This window comes from Panthera pardus, unplaced genomic scaffold, assembly GCF_024362965.1.
Source record: "Panthera pardus isolate Hobbes unplaced genomic scaffold, ASM2436296v1 HiC_scaffold_20, whole genome shotgun sequence".
Taxonomy (NCBI): Eukaryota; Metazoa; Chordata; class Mammalia; order Carnivora; family Felidae; genus Panthera; species Panthera pardus.
Window position 1 is genome coordinate 22,973,025 of NW_026526766.1, and position 26,782 is coordinate 22,999,806.

Consider the following 26,782-nt stretch of genomic DNA (forward strand, 5'->3'; position numbering starts at 1 on the left):
GAACTGTGGATTTCAACTACTTTATCAAACTTTGTATGCGAGTTGTTACGAAGTGCCAGCATTGTTTGCATCTGATGTCTTCTCCCTTTATTGCACACCTATGATGGAAGTGTTGAGCAGGAGGACAGAGGCACAAGGGTTCTCAACCAATGGGAAAAGGAAATACATTTTTAAAATTTGGTGTTTGGTCCCAGATGGTTTGGGTCATTCAAGAGTAGCAGTCTATTAACATGTGGATGTGTGGATATGGTGTCATCTGTTCAGGATATTCTAGTAACAACCAATCTTTGAAACTCTGAGTTTCAAGTTTAAGAAAAGCATGGAATGAGAATGTAGAATTATACAGGTCGTTTTCCCTCTTAGATTTTGATGGGTGTGTACAATTAACTTGATGCTTTTTTGTCTTTTGATTATTCAATTTAATTCTTTCTTTAATATTTTTCTCTTTAATTTTGTAATGGTTTTTGTGTTTTGCACATTTTGCACCATTATGTCAGGTCTGTTGGACCTGGGTTTCAAGTACAACTTGTTCATATTGTTGCACTTTTAGCAATACCTTGGAGATATATTGGATTCTGGCATAATCTTCTTTTCTGATTTTATGTTCCTATGTTTACTGACGTCAGTTAAGAACTGTGGTTTATGTATACATTTTTCTATTTGTAACATGTCTAAGTGCCTTACTAAAGATATGAATTAAAAGTATTAATATCTGGAATAGATAAATTCATATTATATTTTAGTCTGTACATATATAATATTCATTTTCAATGTATATATAGTCACAGATATTTTTCAGTGGCATTTGAAATTAAATTTTAATTTTTTATTCTATTTTTCTTTGAAATTGATCAGGATACCTGATTAAGTAATCAGATTTCAACTTTTTGTGTATGAAATGAATGTTTTTTGCTTTTACCTTTTAGGTAACAAGTGTACTTTTACGATAGCTAAGGTTTGGGGATGGGGCAATTGCAGAGAGTTCCCAGAATGAGGGTGTTAATTCTCTGAAGAAGCATAACTCTGAAGCTTCTATGCAGTGACAATTGTTTGGCACTGGCCTAGCACAAGCAGGTTTTAACATGCAAATCCTGTTTTGTTGCTCTTGTTTTCCTGGTACCCAAACAAAACCAAGATAATCATTTTCATCCCACCCACCATTGCTCAAAATGGGCTCTTATTCAATAAAGAATGACACTTTATTTTTGAAAGTCTGAGTTCTGTGGAAATACTCAGGCTAAGAACAGGGGAGGAAAACAAATAATTTTTTAAGTGATGACCATATGGCTAACATTATACTAAATGATATGAAATAGAAAAAAAAAAAGTCAACATTTCTATGAACAGGGACCTCCGGACAGGGCATACATAGGAGGCAATTAATAAACAACACATATTTTGTATAGGATTGGCATAATGCAGAAATTGTCGTTATGGACCCCTTGAAAAATCTATTATAAAAGTAATACATGGTCACACAAAATTTGTATGCAATTTTGGGGGGGTGCAACCAAGAACCCCTAAAATAGAGAACAGGACAATAATTTTAGGTTATCATTTCTTCACTATTTATTCAGAGAAATCTTAGCTAAGGACATTTATTACTTTCCTGTTCTTTCATAGCACCATTTATCTCACCTTAGATGTTCATGGTTATAAATTAGCATTTATTTGTGTGATTATTTGCTGAACATCTGTATCCTTAACTTGACTGTAAGCTCCATGGAGTCAGAAATATCCTTACTCATTGTTTTATTCTTCATGATGAGCACAGTCCCTGGGGCCTAATAATCACATAAATACATGTTGAATAAGTCAACAAATGAATGAAGATATGACATTAAATACAGAAGTTGGAGAATACAGCTAGAGTTATGTGTGCTAGAATTGTCAAAGTAAATTTCATGGGGGAGACAGCACCAGTTCAAATCATTTTTATTGAGCACTTACCATGGGTAGGGCCATGGGCTATGCATGGGGTGGGAGTGATATCTAGAGTTTGTTTGTGAAAGGTAGGAAGTTTTGATACTCACAGAGGTCACTTGGGAAATAGCAGGGAAACTTAAAGAGTTCTGTGGGTAAATACAGTGGATGAGAAAACTAGCACCCCCGGTAGATGATGGATAATTGCAGAAACATGGTGGGACCAAGTTCTGAACTGTTTTGACCAAGATGTCAGACAGCTAGATTCTTCATAAGCAGACCTTGTGATGAGGTTTTGTGTGCAAGTGATTTCTTAAGAAAGTCCTCCCAGATAAAATGAGTAAGGGAGTGAAAGGAAGGAGAAAAAGCCAAGCAAGGGTATGTGTGTTTTTAGGTAAAGTCCCTGTCTTAGTCTGGTCCTGTGAGGCCGTTCCAAAGTGCAAATTATACTCAGAATATGCCCGGATCCATAGACATTTATACTCCCACATTACTTAGGTATTGATTAAGGGCTACCCCAAGGGATATAAATCCCCAACCCTGTTTTCTCTGCAGGAGCAAGGAGGTAGTAGCTTTAGTCACACGAAGGCCATTATTAGAGAGTAGCATGTGCTGATGGTCATTAGAAACAAATCACTCTGGGGCACCTGGGTGACTCAGGCAGTGAAGCATCCAACACATGATTTTGGCTCAGGTCATGATATCACCAGTTCTTGAGTTTGAACCCTGCCTCTGGCTCCTTCAGCTGACAGTGCAGAGCCTGCTTGGGATTCTCTCTTTCTCCTTCTCTCTCTACTCCTCTGGCACTTACTCTCTCTCTCAAAATAAATAGATTAACTGAAAGAAAAAAAATCACACTGAAGCATGGGATGGGCACATAGAAAGGAATGGGAAAGAATCTGAGCATATTACCTGCAGGGTCTGCTACAGGAGTTCTAGTTTGACTTCATAGGCAGTAGAGATTCAACACAGTGGTTCCCAGACCTGGCTGTCCATTAAAAACACCCGAGAAACCTTTAAAGAAAATTTAATGACTGGGTTCCGCCCGAGATGAATTAAATCAGAACCTTTTTAGGTAGAACTTGGGCATCAATGCTTTTAAAAGCTCCTCCTCTGGGACCAAAGAATTGACTGGAGTATAGGCTCATGGGCAAGGGTGTGGCAGGATGTAAGTACTATGTTAGGGAGATAATTGGGCAGGGTTTTAAAGGCTAGAGTGAAGGGAAAAAAAAAAAAAAAACCCTGGAGACTAGAGTATTGGCAAAAGTTGATGATGTGGACTGCAGTGATGGCAGGAAAAATGGGAGACAGAGGAACAAACTTGACACATACTTAAGGGAAAAACCAGGAAATTTAGTAACTGATTGAAAATGAGGGCTTGAAGGGATAGAGGGGTCAAAGTTGGCTTGAAGATTTCCAGGCTGGGAGTCTGGCTTTGAAACAATGTTCATTGAGATATTGTGATGCTCAGACAGTATGGAAAATTGTGTCAGTAAAGCCCTTTGACATTTTCAGATGTAAAAGAGATGATGGTTATTATCAATGAGAAAGCGTATGCTGGGGCCTAGATTATTCTTGAGTCACAACTTAGAATTCTGCTAACTCTTGGGGCGCCTGGGTGGCTCAGTCGGTTAAGCATCCAACTTTGGCTCAGGTCAGGATCTCGTGGTTCTTGAGTTTGAGCCCAGCGTCAGGCTCTGTTCTGACAGCTCAGAGCCTGGAGCCTGCTTCGGATTCTGTCTCCCTCTCTCTCTCTGCCCCTCCCCTGCTCATGCTCTGTCCTCTCTGTCTCAAAAATAAAGAAAATATTTTTAAAAAATTTAGAATTCTGCTAACTCTTTCAGACTAAAAGTGATTGTTTAAATCAAAGATCTGTAATATCATTAAATATATCTTAGGTGGCCTGGGAAGTTTGTTCCCATGGAACGTGGAGCTTGGGTATTCAGAAGATGGTGTTCATCATCCTCTGTCGTACTGTGTAACAGTATTTTAGTTGACAGGTTTGCCATTGGTTAGTTCTGCTATTTTTATTATTGCTAAATATATGTTTATGGCCATCTATCTTATCTTTTTAGTCATAAATTATAATCCTTGAGGGAACATACATTACTAGATATATCGTTAACATTTTATGCTCTTTTAAAAATGTGGTGTGGTTCCTTTTATGTTTGTGGAATAGTGGGAACAACTTTTCTCACATGACACGGTAATTGTGCAAGCAATTGAAATTACATATTTTGCCCTAATTGTGTAATATTTCCTTATATGCACAAGGCAAAAAATAGTCATAACGACTGGTGCCACTCATTTTGTACAATACTTCTCAACAAATCCCATGAAGAGTCCGGTAAGGTAGGAAACTAAGTACTAGTATCCCCACTTGACATGTGTAATAGTTGAGGCCGGTACAGTGACTTGCCCGTGGTTGCTGAGTACATAAAGTGGTGGGAAGGAAGCACGAAATCAGGACTTTGGTTTCCCAACTCAAATCTCTTTCCTTTATGTACTTCTTTCTCATTGGAAAGCATTGGAAAGTGATTCTTCTGAGCTCTGCTCTTCCTAGGTGTAGTGATCATTGTGATTTGGTTCTCTTACTGGCCAAATGGGAGCTGTGGCTTTTAATTTGGAGCCACAGAAGTGGCAACAGCCACAGATCTCACTTTGATACTATCTGTTGGATGCCAGAGAATGTGCTTGGCATTTTACAAACATTTGCCTAATCTTCTCAATAATCCTATATGGTAGGTAAGTAATAACCCAATTTTGTAAATAAGAAAACTGATGTTTTCTTGACAGAATGATGTTTTTCTTTCACAAATCACAACAGTTGTATTTATTGTCAGTAGAGTTCAAAGGAAAGAAGAAATGGAAAAATGTATTCCTAATTTTAAAGTTCACACTATAGACAAATATTTATTGAAACCAAACTCTTCAAATAGCTTTCTTAATTGTATGCTTAATGTTTGACTTAGATTTCGATATGATTAATTTCTAATGATAGTTCTTTTTAGAATCATTTCTTCCTATCTCCCCTAAGACACATGTTAGTTTTTAAAGCCTGAAAAATTTTTGGATAATGAAGTATGGTAATCCTCCCTTCTCCACAATGGTATAGTCTAAGACCCCTAGTGGATGCTTGAAATCGCAGATAGTACTGAGCCCTATGTATGATGTGTTATTTCCTCTACATACATACCTATGGTAATGTTTAAATTTTTGAAGTTTTATTTTGTTTTTTAATTAAGCAAAAAACCAAAAACCCTTAATGTTTATTTTTGGGAGAGAGAGAGAGAGAGAGAGAGAGAGAGAGAGAGAGAATGAATCATAATCAGGCTCTGCATTCAGTGTGTAGTCTGACTCTGTGCTGGATCCCAAGATTGTGGGATCATGACTTGAACCGAAATCAAGAGCCAGACCAACAACTGGCAGAGCCACCCAGGCACCCCTTAAGTTTTTATTTTAATTGAATTCTAGTTGGTTAACATGCAGTGCTATATTAGTTTCAAGTGTACAATATAGTGATTCCACAATTCCATACATCACCTGGTGCTCATCATGACAAGTGCACTCTTTAATCCCCATCATCTATTTAACCCATCCCCCACCGACCTGTCTTCAGTGCTAACCATCAATTTATTCTCTAAGAGTTCATAGTCTGTTTCTTGCTTTCTCTGTCTCCCTTATTTTTCTCCCTTTGTTGTTTGTGACATTCCACATATGAATGGAATCATATGGTATTTGTCTTTCTCTGACTTATTTCACCTAGCGTTATACTCGTTAGCTCCATGCATATCGTTGCAAATGGCAAGATTTCATTCCTTTTATGGCTGAGTAATATGACATTATATGTCTTCTTTTCCTCTTCATCTATTGATGGACACCGGGCTGCTTCCATAGCTTGGCTATCGCAAATAATGCTGCTATAAACATAGGGGTGCATATATCCCTTTGAAGTAGTGTTCTTGTAGTCTTTGGGTAAATACTCAGCAGTGAAATTACTGGGTCATAAGGTAGCTCTATCTTTAATTTTTTGAGGAACCTCCATACTGTTTTCTGTAGTGGCTGCAGCAGTTTGCATTCCCACCAACAGTGCAAGAGGGTTCCTTTTTCTACACATCCTCACCAACACCTGTTACTTCTTGTGTTCTTGATTCTAGCCATCCTGACAGGTGTGAGGTGATACTGCATTGTAGTTTTGATTTGCATTTCCTTGATGATAAATGAAGATGAGCATCTTTCATCTTTTCATGTGTCTGTCGGCCATTCTTTGGAAAATTGTTCCTGCCTTCCGCCCATTTTTAATTGGATTATTTGTTTTTAGGGTGTTGAGTTTTATAAGTTCTTTGTCTATATTGGATACTAACCCTTTGTTGGGTATGTCATTTGCTAATAAATATCTTTTCCCATTCCATAGGTTGCCTTTTAGTTCTGAGGATTGTTTCCTTGCTGCGCAGGAGCTTTTTATGTTGAAGTGGTCCCAATAGTTTATTTTTGCTTTTGTTTTCCTCGCCTCAGGGGACCTATCTAGAAAAAAGTTGCTATGGCCGATGTCCGAGAAGTTACTACCTGTGTTCTCTTCTAGGGATTTTTTTTTATGGTTTCAGGTCTCACATCTAGGTCTTTAATTCATTTTGAATTGATTTTTGTATGTGGTGGAAGAAAGTGGTCCAGTTTCAATCTTTTACATGTTGCTGTCTAGTTTTCCCAGCAACATTTGTTGAAGAGACTGCCTTTTTTCCATTGGATATTCTTTTTTTCCATTGGATATTCTTTTTTCCATTGGATATTCTTTCCTGCTTTGGCAAACATTACTTGACCATATAATTGTGGGTTTCTTTCTGGGTTTTCTCTTCTGTTCCATTTATCTGTGCACCTGTTTCTGTGTTAGTGCCATACTGTCTTAATTATGACAGCTTTGTAATATAACTTGAAGTCTGGAATTGTGATGTCTCCAGCTCAGCTTTGCTTTCCTTTTTCAAGATTGCTTTGGCTATTCGGGGTCTTTAGTGGTCCATACAAATTTTAGGATTAGTGTTGTATCTGTGAAAAATGCTGTTGGTCTTTTGACCGGAATTACATTAAATGTGTAGATTGCTTTGGGTAATATAGACATTTTAACAATATTTGTTCTTCCATTCCATGAGCATGGAATTTCTTTCCATTTCTTTGTGTGGTCTTGAATTTCTTTCATCAGTGTTTTGCAGATTTTAGAGCATACATGTTTCACCTCTTTAGTTAGATTTATTCCTAGGTATCCTATGATTTTTGATGCAATTGTTTTTAATATTTCTTTGTTTTTGTTTTTGTTTATTGTTTTTCTTTCTTTTCTTTTTTCTTTTTCTTTTTTTTTTTTTTTGAGAGACACAGTGTGTGCACACTCATGTGAATTGGGGAAGGGGACAGGGAGAGAGAAAAATTAAGCAGGCTCCATACTCAGTGCAAGCCCAACATGGGGCTTGATCTCAGAGCCATGAGATCATGACTTGAGCTGAAATCAAGAGTTGGACACCTAATTTATTGAACCACCCAGGCACCCTAAGTTGTTGTTTTTGTAAATGAAGATTTCTTAATTTCTCTTTGTGCTGCTTTATTGTTGGTGTATACAAATGCAACAAATTTGTGTACATTAGTTTTGTATCCCGCAACCTTACTGAAGTAAAGTTGTTACCTCTATATGCATACCTATGATAAAGTTTAATTTTATTATTTATGCACAGTAAGAGATTAACAATAGAAAACAATAAAATACAACAGTTTTAACTTACTATAATATAAATCACACGAATGTGTTCTCTCTCTCTCTCTCCCAAGATATTTTATTGTACTGTACTCATTCTTTTTCTTGTGGTTGATGTGAGATGATAAAATGCTTGCTTGATGAGATGAAAAGTGAGGTGAATGATCTGAGCATCGTGATGTAATGTTAGGCTACTACTGACCTTCTGTTGATTGGTCAGAAGGAGGATAATATGCTTCCTGACTGAATTTGACCTTGGGTAACTAAAACATCTTAAAGCAAAATCATGCTTAAGGGTGGGGGGGGGGGGCTACTGTATTATTTGTGACCATTTGTAGTGGAGTAAAGATTATGTCTGTTCCCTATAAGTATTATCCTAGTGTTATTGTTATGCTTCCTTTTGGGGATTTTCTCTCCAGCACCCCATTCTTCCATCAGTGGGATGGAACCATTTACTTAAACAATTATTTCATTCACTAACCCTTAATAACAGTTTCTTTAAGAGTAGGTAAGTAGGAGTGTATAAGAAAGAATTTGGCCTAAATTCAAAGAGAAGTGTGGCCTTTGCCCCAGTCTTAAGAGGTAACCTCTAAACTCTTGCAATTTCTTGCTGTGAGTGTCTTTATTAGTCATGGTGGGCCTCTTGGACACACTTGGTAGTGTATTTTAAAAACGTGATTCATGGTGGGCCCCTCAGACCACATGGTGTCAGATGAACTTCTGGGAAGTATGTGCACTGGAGACTGAATGAAACCATGTAGGCAATTATTCCATCAATCATGCTTTATATTAAACCCCAAATAAAAACTCTAAACATGGAAACTTGGGTGAGCTTCTTTAGCTGTCAGTGCTCTTAGAGTATTGTCATATTTTGGTGCTGGGAGAATTAATGTGTCCCTGAAGATGAAGAAAACTGTGCATCATGAAATCTTCCAGACTTTTCCTCTAGGCATCTTTTCCTTTGGCTGGCTGGAATATGTATCCTTTTGCTCTAATAAAATCATAATGATAAATCTAATATTTTCCTGAGTCCTGTGGGTTGTTCTAGTGAATTATTGAAAATGACGGTGGACATGGGAACCCTTGAATTTGTATGCAGCTGATCTGAAGTGAGGCTAGTCTTTTGGAATCCTTGAACTCGTGACTGATGTCTAAAAAGCAGTCTTTGGACTGTTCCCTCTGATTTTGCACTTTGGCTTGATCATTGCTGTTGGTGTCAGAAGTTTTGAGCAGATTTGACAGTCTAGAGGATTGTCTTAAACCTTGAGTTTGACCAACTTCGGGTAAGGGTAAGTAGAGAATTCCATAGGATTGATATATAGATGGAGAGTGAAATTCTGTTTCTGGAAATGTTAAGCCGGGGATGTTAAGCTGGAAGGATATGGTTGGCTTGCTGGTGGCTATATGGACTACCTTGTGTGGATAGCTGCATGTAGAATGTAGGTAGGTAGAGTAATAGAATTATGAAATTGAGCAAAAACGATGGCCCTGATAATATTGTTTGAGCCCATGGATTTTCCTGTGCCAGACATCATATATACCATGGCTTCCCGATTCAGTAAATTATTAAATTTCCTTTTTGCTGAAACTAGTTTGAACTGGCCTTCACTATTTCAGTCAAAGAGTTGTCAAACAGCTGTTGTTTGGACCCAGTATTTCCCTGGAGAATCCAAAGTTCCACATGTATTACTGAATGAAATTTTGATCAAGACCTTCTATTTATTATGTAGCCCTGATAATCAGTCAGAACTTCATTTCACGTATATTTTAAATTTGTGTGTATTAACGAAGAAGTCTTTTGAAAACATTTCAATAATGAGGCCCATGTTTATCCCCCTGAATTTTATTCTTTATGTAACTATATATTGTTTGTGCAGAAATTGAGAATAAGGGACAAAATATAAAGTCAAAAATTTTTGGAAATATACTTCATATATACTCTCTTTTTTGAGGAAAAGAAATAACTAAATAAAAGTTCAATGTTTAGGTATACAGACATGAGATTGGAAGCAACATTTTTTGGATTAGAATTATGTGATGCATAAATTTCCATATACAGAATGTTGCCCATTTACAAATTAGCGAATAGATTGTACTCAAGTACAGATTCTAAATACCTATGCACATTAAAAAATAATGATTAAAAATTCCATAAGAGAAAGTAATAAATACCCATTTTAGAGAATGGAGGAAGTAGTCTATCAAGACATATTTCTTTAGCACTTAGTATTTTATGAGGCATTCTCAAATACAGCAGTGAACAAGACAGCTATACTTTTGCTCTCATGGAGATTAGATTTTAGTGGTGTACAGAGAAAACAAAAATTAGCCATAATCTTACTTTCTGAAAGAAAACGGTTGATATTTTAGTTTATTTTCAACACACATGCTTAAATGGTGTATGTATAGCACAATTGGAATTATGCTGTGTACAGTCTTGAATTCTGCTTTTTCCCCCCTTAGTTTTCTATCTTTAATCTTACCTTAAGCTATTTAACATTCTTTAAAAACATTATTTTATAATAACTGTTAAAAGTAAGTCATGTTTATTTACCTTTCTAGAAATCTTTTTTAAAATGCTAACAATGTGGTGAGTAGTGTGGTTTGTATATATTTGTCTAGGCCCTGAGTATTTCATTATGATACCTTCTTAGAAATGAACTGAATGGTTAAAAAGACAGGAGTGTTTTAAGGGTTCCCGGGTGGCTCAGGCAGTTAGGTGCCTGGCTCTTCGTTTGGGCTCAGTTCATGATGTCGTAATTTGTGGCTTTGGCGCCATCATGGCTTAGGGCTGACAGCGTGAAGCTTGCTTGGCATTCTTTTAGTCCTCTCTCTGCCTCTTCCCCAGTTGTGCTCTCTCTCTGAAAAAAAAAAAAAAAAAAAAAAAAAAAAACAAAAAAGGAGAGGAGTATTTTAAAGTTTCATTTTAATGTATACCAATTTTTTCCCCTAGAAAGAGTATATTCTATTAGATTCCTGTCAAATAAGAGTTAGAAAATGCTTATCTCATTTCACCTTTGACATCATTAAATATTGGTGTACATTTTTTTTCTAGCATTGTTGTGTACTTTTGTTTTTGTTTAAGGATGCTATTCTGTAATATACCTTCCAACTGGTTATTTCAGGCATGTAAGAAATGAATTGTTTTTTTCTCATGCATGCCTATTCTGCAGCAGTGGTCTGGATTTGGAGCAGCAACCAAAATCACAAGACACAATGGGTTTCATGCAGCTTTAAGTCAATTTAATATTAGGAAACATGCCGATAGATAAGAAACAGCATACACAACAAGATAGAAGAGGTTTTATGATTTTCAGGTACAGTTTCTAGTATCTCACCTACTTCACACTTGATATATTCTTGGACATTGGGAGATAAGGCTGTGTGGGCAGACCATCTCATCTTAGGGAAGCCATCAGTTCCAGGGGCCCTTCAAGCTTTCTTTTTTTTAAGGTTATTTATTTATTTTGAAAGAGCAAGAGCATGTGTGCATTTAGGGTAGGGGCAGAGAGAGAGGGAGAGAATCCCAAGCAGGCCCCATACTGTCAGTGCAGAGCCCAACATGGAGCTCAATCCCAACTGTGAGATCATGATCTGAGATGAAATCAAGAGTCATATTCTTAACTAACTGATCCACCCAGGTACCCCCAGGGGCCCTTCAACTTTTATACAGCTTATTGTGTAGCCTCTTTAGGGATACAGGAGTAGAGCTCATTCTCCAATGAGCTGCATCTTATCAATATAGATTCTTTACTACTTGGTAAATGAGGTGCAGATGCTTGGTCCAGTACAAATCCTTAGTGGAGATTTGTATCTTGGAACCACTATGAATATACTCCTAACAATTTTTTGAGTTGGTCATAGCCATCCTTGAGGCTAGGGGACAGAAACCAGTTGTAAACTCTTTTAATCTTAGATCTAGAGTATTATTTGTAATTCTGGCTTTTAGAGTTTATTACATTGGGTTTGTGAGTGTTATTGGTAAATAGTCATTTCATGTGCAAATATGAAAGAGGTGTTTATATTAAGGCTATGATCTCTGAAACCAGTGTGCCTGGAAGGTTCTTCTTCTCCTTTCACTTCCTCTCCTTCTTCTTCTCCTTCTTCTCCTTCTTCTCCTTCTTCTCCTCCTCCTCTTCCTCATCTTTTCCTTCTCCTTCTTCTCCTCCTCCCCCTTCTTCCCTCTTCCTCCTTCTCATTACATTTATGGATATCCATTTGCTCTAGCACCATTTCTAGAAAGTGTTCTTTACCAAATCGTTTTTATAATTTGACAGAATCAGTTGGACATATTTGTGTGGGTCTATTTCTGGGTTCTTTCTTCTGTTCCAGTGATCTATGTGTTTCTTTTTCCACTAATGCCACACAGTCTTAACTACTACATATATTACTATAGAATTATATTTGTATACATAGACATACACACATATACACATGTGTATACATAAGTACATATAAATGAAAACATACATATAAATATATGTTATATGATAAAATTTGAAACCATGTAGACTTATTTCCACATCTTCTTTCTTCTTTTTGAAAATCATTTTCACTATTCTAATTATTTTATCTTTCTATATACATTTTAGAATACAGTTATCTACAAGAAATCCTGCTGGGATTTTGATAGGAATTAGTTATGCCAGTGTATCAAGTTGGAGAAAAATAATAGCTTTACTGTGATGAGCTTCCAATTCATGAAAAATTGTTATAATCTTTATTTAGATATTCTTTGAATTTATTCATCAGTGGTTTGTAGTTTTCAGCATACAAGTCCTATATATTTTTTTACAATTGTATGTGGAATTCTTTTTTTAAATTTTGGGATCACATGCGAATTACTAATATGTAAAAATACAAAAAAAGTATAGGGGCGCCTGGGTGGCTCACTTGGTTAAGCGTCCAACTTTGGCTCAGGTCATGATCTCATGGTTCCTGGGTTTCAGCCCTGCATGGGGCTCTGTGTTGACAGCTCAACCATGGAGCGTGCTTCAGACTCTTTGTCTTTCTCTTTCTCTGTCTCTCCCCCATTTGCACTCTGTCTCTCAAATATAAATAAACATTTTTTATGAATTAAAAAAAATACAAAAAGTGTTTTTTCGTGTGACCTTGTTGAACTCACCTAGGTCTTAGAGTTTTCTTTAGGTTCCTTGAGATTTTCTATGTATACAATTCTGTCATCTGCAAATGTAGACAATTTCTTTATTTCTGATCTTCATTCATTAGTTTTGCTTACTGCAATGATTAGAATTTATTCTTATACTTGAGTAAGAGTGATGAGTGTGGACCCCCTTTATTCCCATTCTTAGTTTTTCACCATAAGTATCATGTTAGCAGTAGGTTTCTCTGAAGATGCTCTCTGTCAAGTTGAGGAAGTTCCCTTCTTTGTCTGTTTTTCTGAGAGTTATTAAAATATGAATGGATGTTGAATTTTGTCAAATGTTTGTTCTGTATAGAAATTCTGAGTTTCTTTAACCTGTTAGGTTACATTGTCAGATTTTCTATTGATACTTTGCATGTTAAACCACTGATAGTTTTTCTTTTTTTAATATTGAGCCAGCCACTCATCCACATAATAATTTCCAGTTAGTCATGATATATAATTCTTTTTTATATATTGCTGAATTCTATTTGTTAACATTTTGTTAAAGATTTTTTACACCTAGGGGCTCCAGGGTGGCTCAGTTGGTTAAACCTCCAACTTTGGCACAGGTCATGATCTCATGGTTCATGGGTTTGAGACCTGCATCAGGCTCTGAGCTGACAGCTCAGAGCCTGGGGCCTGCTTCAGATTCTGTGTCTCCCTCTCTCTCTGCCCTTTCCCTGCTCATGCTCTGCCTCTCTCCCAAAAATAGGTAAACATTAAAAAAATTTTGTTTAAGGGGCGCCTGGGTGGCTCAGTCGGTTAAGCGTCCGACTTCAGCTCAGGTCACGATCTCGCGGTCTGTGGGTTCGAGCCCCGCATCAGGCTCTGGGCTGATGGCTCAGAGCCTGGAGCCTGCTTCCGATTCTGTGTCTCCCTCTCTCTCTGCCCCTCCCCCGTTCATTCTCTGTCTCTCTCTGTCTCAAAAATAAATAAACGTTAAAAAAAAAAAAAAAAAAATTAAAAAAAAAAAATTTTGTTTAAGTGAATGTTGCAGTAAAGTGAGTCAAGTTAATTTTTTAAATTTCCCAGTGCATAAAAAAGTTATGTTTGCACCATACTGTAATTTTTTAAGTATGCAATAGCATTATGTCTAAAAGAGCTGTGTACACACTTTAATTAAAATGTATTGATTGCTAAAAAATGCTAACTATCATCTGAGTTTTCAGCAAGTCCTAATCTTTTAGCTGGTGGAGGGTCTCACCTGATGTTGATGGCTACTGACTGATCAGGGGGTGGTTGTTAAGGTTTGAAATGACTGTGGCAATTTCTTAAAATAAGGCAACAGTGAAGTTTGCTGCATCAATTGTCTTTCTCTCATGAATGACTTCTATGTAGCATGTGATGCTGTTTGATAGCTTTTTATCTACAGTAGAACTTCTTTCATAATTGGAGTCAATCTTCTCACCCTTGCCACTGCTTTATCAATTAATTTTCATATAATATTCTAAATGTTTTGTTGTCCTTTCAACAATCTTCATAGCATCTTCACCAGGAGTAGATTCCATCTCAAGAAACAACTTTCGTTGCTCATCCATAAGAAGCAACTCCTTAGCTGTTACAGTTTTATCATGAGATTGCAGCAATTCTGTCACATCTTCAGGCTCCACTTCTAATTCTGGTTTCCTTGCTCTTTCTACCACACCCACAGTTACTTCTTCCAATGAAGTCATGAACCCCTCAAAGTCATGAGGATTAGAATCAACTTCTAAATTCCTGTTCCTGTTGATATTTTGACTTCTTCCCATGAATCATGAATGATCTCAGGGACATCTAGAATGGTGAATCTTTTCCAGAATGTTTTCAATTTACATTGCCCATATCCATAAGAGGAATCACAGTCAGTGTCAGCAGTAGCCTTATGAATGGTATTTCTTAAATAATAAGACTTGAAATTTGGAATTCCTTTTTGATCTCTGGGCTACAGAATGATGTGTTAGGAGGCACGGACGTTAAACTTATAGTACATATCCATCGGAGTGATGGATGATAAGGTACATTGGTCTTGGGTAATCAGATACATTGTTAATGAACAGTAATACTTTGAAAGGAATCTTTTCTTTTCTGAGCAGGCCTCAGGAGGGGGCTTAAAATAACGAGTAATACAGAGCATAGGCAGAGTACACTTAACATAATTCTTAAGGGCCCTGGGATCATCAGAATGGTGAGTCAACATTGTCTTCAAATTAATATCTCCAAAGCTAGGCATTGACTTCTCCTCTCTAGCTATGAAAGTCCTCAATGGCATCTTCTTCCAATAGAGGCTGTTTTGTCTATATTACAAATCTGTTGTTTAGTGTAGCCACCTTCATTAATTATGTGGGCTAGATTGTGGGTAACTTTTTGCAGGTTCTACATCAGTACTTGTTGCTTTACCTTGCACCTTTATTTTATGCATATGGTTTCTCTCTTTAAATCTCATAAATCAACCTCTGCTAGCTTCAGACTTTTCTTTGGCAGCTTCCTCACCCCTATCAGCCTTCATAGCATTGAAGAGAGTTAGGGCCTTTTCCTGGATTAGGCTTTGGCTTAAAGGAATGTTGTGGCTGGTTTGATTTTCTATCCAGGCCACTTAAACTTTCTTCATATCAACAATAAGGCTGGTGGGGTTGTGTGTGTGTGTGTGTGTGTGTGTGTGTGTGTGTGTGTGTGTTTACCATTTCTGTACTCACTGGAGTAGCACTTCTCATTTCTTCAGGAACTTTTCTTTTGCCTTCACAACTTGGCTAACTGGCACAAGAGGCTGAGTCTTTTTGGCTTTCAACATCTCTGTCTCACAAGGCTTAATCATTTCTAACCTTTGATGTAAGGTGAGTGACATGGCTCTTCCCTTCACTTGAACACTGAGAGGGTTATTGTTCACTTGAACAGTATTGAACATTGTAGGGTTATGGACTGGCCCAATGTCAATATTGTTGTGTCTCAAGAAATAGAGAGTCCTGAAGAAAGGGAGAGACACATGGCATGACTGGTTGGTGAAGTCAAAACACATACAATTTTGCCATCTCCTATGGGTAGAGCTTGTGGTGCCCTAAATGCGATTCTAATAGTAATATCAAAGGTAACTGATCACACAGATCACCAGAATAAATACAATAATAATGGAAAAGTTTGCCGTATTATGAAAATTAACCACGTGCCACAGAGCCATGAAATGAACAAACGCTGTTGGCAAACTGGCATTGATAGACTTGCTCAATGCAGGGTTGCCACAAACTTTCAATTTGTAAAAAACGCGGTATCAGAGAAGTATAATAAAACAAGGTTTGCCTACGTTGTTCTTGCCAGGGCCCCATTTATAAGAACTTGGATTCCTTTGGGATCTTTATAAGCAATTTACAAGGAGACAAAGGCTTATCTAGGTTAAGAATCTCACGGTTGGTTTGTTGATTTCATGATTCCCGACTGAACCCTTGGACATGAAGCCTTATGTTTTCAAACTAACTCAACATGACACATTTTGACTTGGCCGTCATAAATTAGAGGGAAAATCTGTTCTGTCATTATGGTGTTTTGTAGCATCTTCCTGGTTGTCTCTTCCCGTCATTGTAAGGTGTAGTTATCTAGGAACTGTCAGGCTGGTAGTATGGCCTTTCCCTTGAAACAGAGATGTTTGTTTTTGGAGGTTGCCTATCTCTTCTTTTTGAATTTTCAGTCTCCTGTGACTTTCAGGTGGGATTCAACATCAATAGACTAGATAAATCACTAGAATTATGTAGATATTAAATGTTAAGAGAGGAAAGGTGAGCTAGGGTCAACCATTAAGAGTGCAAGATATTACTGGATGAGTGGTTTCTTAAAAGGTAAGGATATTCAAGATACTGAAGAATATAACCAGTCTCATTTAGGACGAAATACATTCTTTAACCTTCAGGAAAAATGTGTTTCCATTTCTTATATTTTTCTTACACATCTCCTACTTTTTTGCATATTGAGTTGCTTTCCATATTTCCGTCAGTCTTGACTGCATTTAGAAGAATTCTAATGCTTAGAAACCTTAGTCTCCAGTGAAAACTAATTGAGTAACCAATTGTGAACTGTCAGTGACATCAGGATTCCTTTTATGGCAAACTTATGAATCAATTAAGCACAGAGCATGTTATCCAAATATCCGTATCCAAATATCCTTAGTTTTCTGCATTAGTCAAAAGCTCAAACCTATGTTTTGTAAGGAATGCTTCAGCATTCCATCTGATTGGAACAGGCCTAAATATCCAATTAATTTAATCTAGTTTATCGTCCAAGCAAAACATTAACGTTTCAGGTTCTCAAAGACCCTGAAAGCTCACTTAACAATTAGCCATGACAACTTTGAGACAGACTTAATTATTTTAAGTCATCTTTTTTGTTGACAAATTGCAATAGAGATAACACAAGCTTATTTGACTTTCAGTAAACCTAAGTTAATTTTAATACTGATAACTCTAAAGACGTGTATCTGGGGTTTCTGTGTGTCTCAGTTGGTTAAGCATCTGACTTCAGCTCAGGTCATGATCTCATGCTTTGTGAGTTTGAGCCCTGTGTCCGGCTCTGTGGTGATAACTCAGAGCCTGGAGCCTGCTTCCGATTCTGTGTCTTCCTCTGTTAATGCCCCTCCCTGCTAATACTCTGTCTCTTTCTCAAAAATGAATAAATGTTAAAAAATTTTTTTTAAAGATATGTGTATCTTAATTAAACCAAAACTTAAATTAGTTTAAATACCGAATGTGTTCCATCTGTGCTCATTTTAAAGGTAATCAGTTTGTTCCCCAGTGTACACTTTTTCCTGGGACACACGTGGGGAAATCTGAAGTGGGAGGTCCAAATGGGGAGCTCTTTGCTCCTTGACTTGAGGGTGGGAGTAGTTGGGAGCCAGTGATGGCTGAGGATGGTATATTAACCAGTTTGTAGGCTGCACCCAAAGTGGTGCAGAAACAGGAGGGAGGAGGAGGCTGAAGAGGTGAGGTTCTGCCAAGAAGTCCAGAGGCAGCAAAAGCCCAGAGGGTAGAGAAAGAGGTCTCCCAGTACTAAACCCTGTCAGCTTGGAGCGATGAGCAGATACGGATTTCTTTTCTACCAACAAGTGGAAATAGGGAGTCCCTGTCAGGCCAGAGAAGATAGGGAAGTTCCCAAAACAGAGTTTGCCAGCTGCTTTGGAATATTTCTCAAAGTTCCAGCTGAGGTAGCCTAAAAAGAGACAGTTGATTCCAATTATCATCTGCATCATGTGGGAACATGCCAAATGTCGTCTCTCCCATCCCCCAGTGGGTATCAGGGAAAGAGGAAGGTGAGCCCAGCAGGCGTTAACGGAAGTCCTGCTCTCTACTCCACAAGAGACGTTTGAATATGAAAGGTCCAAAAATGGCGACCTGGGAGGTGAGACATGTCAAAATGTCAAAAATAGAAGCAAGTAGAGAGCCACCTTCCACTGTTATTGGGAAACCTGTTAGTAGGACCCCTTGGAAGTCACCCAAATCACTACTAGGAGGATACCCCAGGGATAAGTCCTGGGCTTTTCCACCCATTTCCCAAAGGGAGAGGCTGGCTAAGACAGAAAGAGGAGAATTCTACTGATAACCCAAACTGGCTGTCAGGGATCAGGTTCTGCCGACAGCCTTCAGGCATCCACCAACGAGTAACCTTGATCAGGACCCATCAGTTCCTGTTTGGCCTCTGATTGAGGTTTTTCTCAAAAGGAAGTTGGGATTGCACGATGCCAACGTTCCCAACTACATTAGGGGATCAGATGGGAGGAGACCAAGGATCCTGTCACCAGAGACTTGAGAATGGCAGCCTTGCTGTTCACTGTTAACTGGCTGAAGGGTGCCCATTATTTGGTTTAAGAGTTTTGTTTAGGACATAAAGAAAAGAGGGGGTGCTGCCTGCTCTTTACTTACAGATAGAAGACGTTGATATGCTGGATAAGTCCCCAATGTAAGGTTGTAGGATTTTTTACTACAGTACCCAGGATTCATTGTCTCACTGCTTCAAAGAATGAAGAGGTGTACACAAAATGAGTAGCAGGCACAAGTTTATTAGAGTAGAAGATTAGAAAGTAAGAATAGTAGGAAAGCTGTCTTTACAGAGAGGGTACATTCGAATGTGAATGCCTGCTGATTATATGCAAGGATCTTTGTTTTATAAGGCTTTTGTCAGCACCCCCTTCCCTTCTCCCTTATTCCTTCTCAGGTTCTATCCTTACTGACTGGACAACTCTAGGTGCTGGTTTGTCCATTCCTGATTGGCTTAACTCCACTGTGTGAGGAGTCAGTCAGGCTGGTTATACTGTCCCCTATATAACATAAGTTTTATGGTTTAGCTAGGTATTTTGATTGTCAAATTCCTGGGTAACCTGAGGGGTAGTAGGTGTGTCTCTTACATTCTTAAGAAGGATCTTAGGCCTGAGGGGGTTTGCTGTAGTCAAACACTCCCAGCATTGTTCCAAAATATGTATTTTTCCCCACCCAGACAACTCAGTTCCTAACCCTTTCCTCTCTGCCATTTTATCCTATCTTTCCCTATTATAGTGGTGCCCTTTCATTTTAGAATTAAATTCCCTGTGTATTGGACCTTATTTATGAATTAATTAATTAAGTTATTTATTTAAATAAATCAGGTCTCCTGGGTTTATATAGGGTGTGTTTCTAGTAACTGTCAGATCAGGTTTAGTGAGGATATGGTCTGCATATTCATTTAGTAATTTATGAATTAACCCAACCTCAAGTGAATAATTCAATAAAACATTATGGTCTTTATTTATTGATAGGTCTTCAGTGAGAAAAGTCTTTTATATACAATTATTGAGGTAATCTATCCCATTTTCCAGTTGTTGAAATAATCGTATGCCAATTGGGTCCTATTACTATTCACACAGAATAACACACGCAAAGATTGCCATATCTGTGCTATTGTGGCCATTCCTCTGAAGTTTAGTTCAAGTTGTGTGGTTTAGGCAAATGGACCTTTGAAGACAACCAGAACTAGAATTTAACTTCTGTAAAGGTGAGTTATTGAAACATAATTTTTCTCTCTGGACAACTTCATTTCCGGAGATAGCCAAATGAAGACTAATTCACTAGTAAACAAGTCTAATTTTTTTTAAATATGAAATTTGTTGTCAAATTGGTTTCCATACAACACCCAGTGCTTATCCCAACAGGTGCCCTCTTCAATACCCATCACGCACCCACCTCTCCCTCCCACCCCCCCATCAACCCTCAGTTTGTTCTCAGGTTTAAAGAGTCTCTTATGCTTTGGCTGCCTCCCTCTCTAACTTTTTTTCCCTTCCCCTCCCACCATGGTCTTCTGTTAATTTCTCAGGATCCACATAAGAGTGAAAACATGTGGTATCTGTCTTTCTCTGCATGACTCATTTCACTTAGCATCACACTCTCCAGTTCCATCCACATTGCTACAAAAGGCCATATTTCATTCTTTCTCATTGCCACATAGTATTCCCTTGTGTATATAAACCACAATTTCTTTATCCATTCATCAGTTCATGGACATTTAGGCTTTTCCCATAATTTGGCTATTGTTGGGAGTGCTGCTATAAACATTGGGGTACAAGTGCCCCTATGCATCAGTACTCCTGTATCCCTTGGGTAAATTCCTAGCAGTGCTATTGCTGGGTCATAGGGTAGGTGTATTTTTAATTTTTTGAGGAACCTCCACACTGTTTTCCAGAGTGGCTGCACCATTTTGCCTTCCCACCAATAGTGCAAGAGGGTTCCCATTTCTCCACATCCTTGCCAGCATCTATAGTCTCCTGATTTGTTCATTTTAGCCACTCAGACTGGTGTGAGGTGGTATCTGAGTGTGGTTTTGATTTGTATTTTCCTGAAGAGGAATGACATTGAGCATCTTTTCATGTGCCTGTTAGCCATCTGGATGTCTTCTTTAGAGAAGTATCTATTCATATTTTCTGTCCATTTCTTCACTGGATTATTTGTTTTTCAGGTGTGGAGTTTGGTGAGTTCTTTATAGATTTTGGATACTAGCCCTTTGTCTGATATGTCATTTGCAAGTATCTTTTCCCATTCAGTTGGTTGCCTTTTAGTTTTGTTGATTGTTCACTTTGCAGTGCAGAAGCTGTTTATCTTGATGAGGTCCCAGTAGTTCATTTTTGCTTTTATTTCCCTTGCCTTCAGACACATATTGAACAAGAAATTGCTGTAGCTGAGGTCAAAGAGGTTATTGCCTGTTTTCTCCTGTTGTGTTTTGATGGTTTCCTGTCTCACATTTAGGTCTTTCATCCATTTTGAGTTTATTTCTGTGAATGGTGTAAGAAAGTGGTCTAGTTTCATTCTTCTGCATGTTGCTCTCCAGTTCTCCCAGCACCATTTGTTAAAGAGACTGTCTTTTTTCCATTGGACATTCTTTCCTGCTTTGTCAAAGATTAGTTGGCCATACTTTTGTGGGTCCAGTTCTGGAGTCTCTATTCTATTCCATTGGTCTATGTGTCTGTATTTGTGCCAATACCATGCTATCTTAAACAAGTCTAATTTTAACTTGGTCTGCTTATTTATGTAAGCTTAGCAAGAATAGTGATTGATCATATAGATCTTAAAGTTTTTTTTTTTTTTTTTAATGTTTACTTATTTTTGAGAGAGAGAGAGAGAGCATGAGCATGAGCAGGAGAAGGGCAGAAAGAAAGGGAGACACAGAATCTGAAGCAGGCTCTGGGCTCTGAGCTGTAATCACTGAGCCCAATGTGGGGCTTGAACTCACAAACAGTGAGATCACGACCAGAGCTGAAGTTGGATGCTTAACCAACTGAGTCACCCAGGCGCCCCAATCATATAGCTCTTTTAAAGTTTGATTTGCCTGAACTTCTCATAAGGAATCTCCAGATTAAACTTTTAGTAGCCTCTCTAGGTCAGAAGCCATGCCACATACTTGTCATCAGACATGCCTGCAATACCTGGAGATTTGGGTGAACTCTTCTTCACGAGGTCCCCAAGATCCCTTGAGGTTCCTGCACCTGCCAGGAAGTGACCTTTTTCAGTCACCTGGTATGGCTACCTGAAACTGTGTAAGGAAGGTATCAGGCCAACATTTCCAAGGGGCTTAATTGTCTTCATGTTTCATAAAGTCAACTTTGTTTCCTTAGAGCTGTTTTGTCATACTTGAGTCTATGAATGTTGCTTTCAAATATGACATTCCAGTTAAAGTCTTGATAAAATAACCAGTATTTCCAATGATATTTTGTTACAAGGAGAACATATTCTTATTGAAGTTATGCAAATAAGTAATTGCTATGAAAGTAATATCACAGAGAGTCTTTGAATTTCAGAGGGTTTAGGTAGAGAGAAAGTTAAATGCTTTAGGTTGCTTACAAATGAATATTTATCACCTTTTTGTGTATCATAGGTATCTTAAGAGCATGTTTCCTTAATCTGGAAAAGCAAGCATTGGGGAACCAGCAATACTTTATTTATTTATTTATTTATTTATTTATTTATTTATTTATTTATTTTGTCCTTCCCCTTCCCCATGGATTTCTGTTAAGTTTCTCAGGATCTACATAAGAGTGAAAACATGTGGTATCTGTCTTTCTCTGTATGGCTTATTTCACTTAGCATAACACTCCCTAGTTCCATCCACGTTGCCACAAAGGGCCATATTTCATTCTTTCTCATTGCCACGTAGTACTCCATTGTGTATATAAACCACAATTTCTTTATCCATTCATCAGTTGATGGACATTTAGGCTCTTTCCATAATTTGGCTATTGTTGGGAGTGCTGCTATAAACATTGGGGTACAAGTGCCCCTATGCATCAGTACTCCTGTATCCCTTGGGTAAATTCCTAGCAGTGCTATTGCTGGATCATAGGGTAGGTGTATTTTTAATTTTTTGAGGAACCTCCACACTGTTTTCCAGAGTGGCTGCACCATTTTGCCTTCCCACCAATAGTGCAAGAGGGTTCCCGTTTCTCCACATCCTTGCCAGCATCTATAGTCTCCTGATTTGTTCATTTTGGCCACTCTGACTGGCATGAGGTGATATCTGAGTGTGGTTTTGATTTGTATTTCCCTGATGAGGAGCGAGGTTGAGCATCTTTTCATGTGCCTGTTGGCCATCCGGATGTCTTCTTTAGAGAAGTGTCTATTCATGTTGTCTGCCCATTTCTTCACTGGGTTATTTGTTTTTCAGGTGTGGAGTTTGGTGAGCTCTTTATAGATTTTGGATACTAGCCCTTTGTCCGATATGTCATTTGCAAATATCTTTTCCCATTCAGTTGGTTGCCTTTTAGTTTTGTTGTTTCCTTTGCTGTGCAGAAGCTTTTTATCTTCATAAGGTCCCAATAGTTCATTTTTGCTTTTAATTCCCTTGCCTTTGGTGATGTGTCAAGTAAGAAATTGCTGTAGCTGAGGTCGGAGAGGTCTTTTCCTGCTTTCTCCTCTAGGGTTTTGATGGTTTCCTGTCTCACATTCAGGTCCTTTATCCATTTTGAGTTTATTTTTGTGAATGGTGTGAGAAAGTGGTCTAGTTTCAATCTTCTGCGTGTTGCTGTCCAGTTCTCCCAGCACCATTTGTTAAAGAGACTGTCTTTTTTCCATTGGATGTTCTTTCCTGCTTTGTCAAAGATTAGTTGGCCATACATTTGTGGGTCTAGTTCTGGGGTTTCTATTCTATTCCATTGGTCTATGTGTCTGTTTTTGTGCCAATACCATGCTGTCTTGATGATTACAGCTTTGTGGTAGAGGCTAAAGTCTGGGATTGTGATGCCTCCTGCTTTGGTCTTCTTCTTCAAAATTACTTTGGCTATTCGGGGCCTTTTGTGGTTCCATATGAATTTTAGGATTGCTTGGAACCAGCAATACTTTAAAACAAGAGTCACAAAAACTATAATTTTCCTCACTCCATTTGGTCCCATGTTCCTAATTCTTGTTCAGTCTGAATGCAGCTTTTTAGTTCTGGAAATGTTTACCCATTTTAGTATTAATCTTAAAAAAATTCTTTAATGTTCATTTTTGAGAGAGAGAGAGAGAGCACGAGCAGGGGAGGGGCAGAGAGAAGGGGGAGGCACAGAATCCAACGTAGGCTCTAGACTCTGAGGTGTCAGCACAGAACCCAACGTGGGACTTGAACTCACAAACTGCAAGATCATGACCTGAGCCAAAGTCGGAAACTCAACCAAATAAGCCACCCAGACGTCCCTTAGTATTAATCTTAACAATGTCACATACCTATATTTGTCTAAAAGGTCCTTTTTATAAATCTCCTTGAAGATGAAAGAACATAAGAACAATAAGTATAAATGACAAAGTTTCAGAAATGGACATGGTTAACAATCTTATGAGAGTTCATTATGTTGCAATTGTCAAGGTAATCCAGTTATTTCTGTGACACATAATACTTTGATAATCAGAATATCAAGTGATGACTTTATACCAAAACATATTAAAACTTCAGTAATTGCATTTATATTTGAGCAGTTATAGCATTTACCCAAGCAATACAACCTAAGGTTTACTTAAGGTTATTTGTTTGACAGTGTTTTCAGAGTAAGTTAACATACCAAATAAAAAGGACTAATTGGTCAAAAAGACTTCATTTACAATTTAAATCTTAGGAAGTTTGTTAAAGCCTTTGAAAGTTATAGAGCACATCCTAAATAGGAATACGGATCACCACAAATCTTAAAACTTTAAATTATTTATTTAACTAAGATGGCAATAAGAGATTTCAAAAGCATGTATGTAGGGTTATATAGTCATATCAGATCGTAGCTCCTTTAACATTGGTAAGTTTTAAGTAAGTAATCAAAGACCTGAAGAAGACCAAACCCAAGCTTTGGTTTTCCCAACAGAAGAGAAAAAAACTTTTGCATATATTTTTTTGTCAAGAGCAGAACAATCCAAGAAAAGTTGTTTTTTTTTTTTTTTTAACATAGAGAAAAGCAGAATTTTAATCGTATACCAATGTATTTTTAAAATCCATTTTTTTTAACCTTAGTCCATCCTGACCAGACATAAAAGTCTTTCCAAAGATTTCCCTTCATGAACCTTCTACAACTTTCCTTTGTTTTCAGATTTTGTCCCAAGTTACTTCTCTCTGAACAACCAGTCTCATTTAGGACAAAGTTACTTTATTTTATCTTTAACAAATAATGTATTTCATTCCTTATATATTTCTCATGCATCTCCTAGTTTTTACATAGAGTTATTTCCCTTATTTCTATCAGTCTTAAATACATTTATCAGAATTTTAACTTTTAGAAACCTTAGTCTCCAGTGAAAGCTAAGTAGTAACTAATTGTGAATTGTTACACCAGAATTCTTTGGATGGCAAATTTCTGAATCAATTAAGCACAAAGCATGTTTTCCAACAGTCCGAAATACCCTTAGTTTCTCTGCAATGAGAAACCAAAAGCACAAACCTACATTTAGTAACCAGTGCTTCAGTATTTCATCTCATTAGGTATCCAATTAATTCAATGCCATTTATCATGCAAGCAAAACTTTAAAGATTCAGGTTACCGGGGCACCTGGGTAGCTCAGTCAGTTGAGCAACCGACTTCAGCTCATGTCATGATCTCATGGTTTGTGATTTCGAGCCCCATGTCGGGCTCTGTGCTGACAGCTTAGAGCCTGGAGCCTGCTTCTGATTCTGTGTCTCCCTCTCTCTCTGCCCCTCCCCCACTCATACTCTGTCTCTCTCTGTCTCAGAAATAAATAAACATAAAATAAATTAATAAAAAAAATAAAAAAGATTCAGGTAACCAAAGACTGAAAGCTATCTTAACAATTACTATGGAAAAATTTGAGACAAACAAAAATTAACCATTATTTTAAGTCACCTTTTTACTAACAAGTTGTAATGGGTAACATGAATTTACCTGACCTTCGGTAAACCTTGGTAGAATAAATTTTCATATTTAATGGTGATAACTCTATCTCAAACCAACAAACTTAAATTAGCTTAAACATTGAATATGTTCCACCTGCATCCACTTAAAGTCAATAAAATTTTCCCCATTGTCAGTTTTTACCTGGGTCACCAGTGGGGGAATCTGAAGTGGGTGGTCCCACCAAAGGGCATGCTCTTTGCTCCTCGACATTGAGGGTGGGAGGAGGAGCCAATGGTGCTTGAGACACCAAGGATAGTATAGAAGCCAGTTATGTTGGCCACACCCAAGGCGGTACAGAAACTGGAGGGGGTAGGTGGGAGGTAAGGGTGAAGAGGCAAAGTGCCAGAAGGCAGAGAGAGAGAGAGGTTTCCCAGTTGTAAACCTTGTCAGCTTGGACAAAGGAGCAGATGCCACATTTTTTCTCACCAAAGTAGAAATATGGAGTCCATGTCAGGCCAGGGAAGACAGGGAATTTCTCTGAAACAATTGGAGTTTGGGCAGCTGCTTGGGAATATTTATTAAAGTCTCTGTCCTGAAGTAGGCTAACCACAGTTGGTTCCAATTATCATAGCTATTGACCCAGGAAGTGAATGAGGGAGAAGCCCTCACATCTATTAAGAGGAGGAACAGAGAGAAAGAGTCATTGTCCCCTTTGTCAAGGGATGGCTTGTGTTTCCTCCAGCAAATGAGTTCTATCAGGAGGAGGACTTTTTAGACATCCAACGTCAGGAGGGAGTTTACTAGCCACACACATTTGGGCAAACACATTCTTCAAGAGGCCTTTTGGTCAGGGTCCTGATTTAGAGCCATGAAGACCTGGACCTAGGGCACTCCATCCATTTGCCCTGTTTACTAAGGCCATGCAGTGTCAGAAGAGATGAGTACTTTTCTAAATTTTGCTATCCAAATTGTTTCCAGTGGGTTAAAAAGGCATCCCAAGGGAGAGTCCTTGGCCACCAAAGAGAAGCTCCCCTGCTCCTCCTAGAGAGAGAAAAGTAGACAAGGTCCATTACCATGAAAATCCACCCCCAACACCCAGGTGGCATCCTACGTGTGGGATATGTTAGAGTTCCTGGTGTCAAAGTGACCAGAGTCATCCCTTGAATGAAATTGCTATGATCACTGACCAGCCAACCAA

The 26,782-nt window shown here is 38.0% G+C and overlaps 1 long non-coding RNA gene across 1 annotated transcript in view; it reads left to right on the forward strand.

Moving 5' to 3' along the window:
* LOC128778568 (uncharacterized) overlaps positions 1-26,782 on the forward strand; it is a 62,656-nt gene that overhangs the window by 13,238 nt on the left and 22,636 nt on the right. The gene's annotated exons all lie outside the window — the stretch shown is intronic.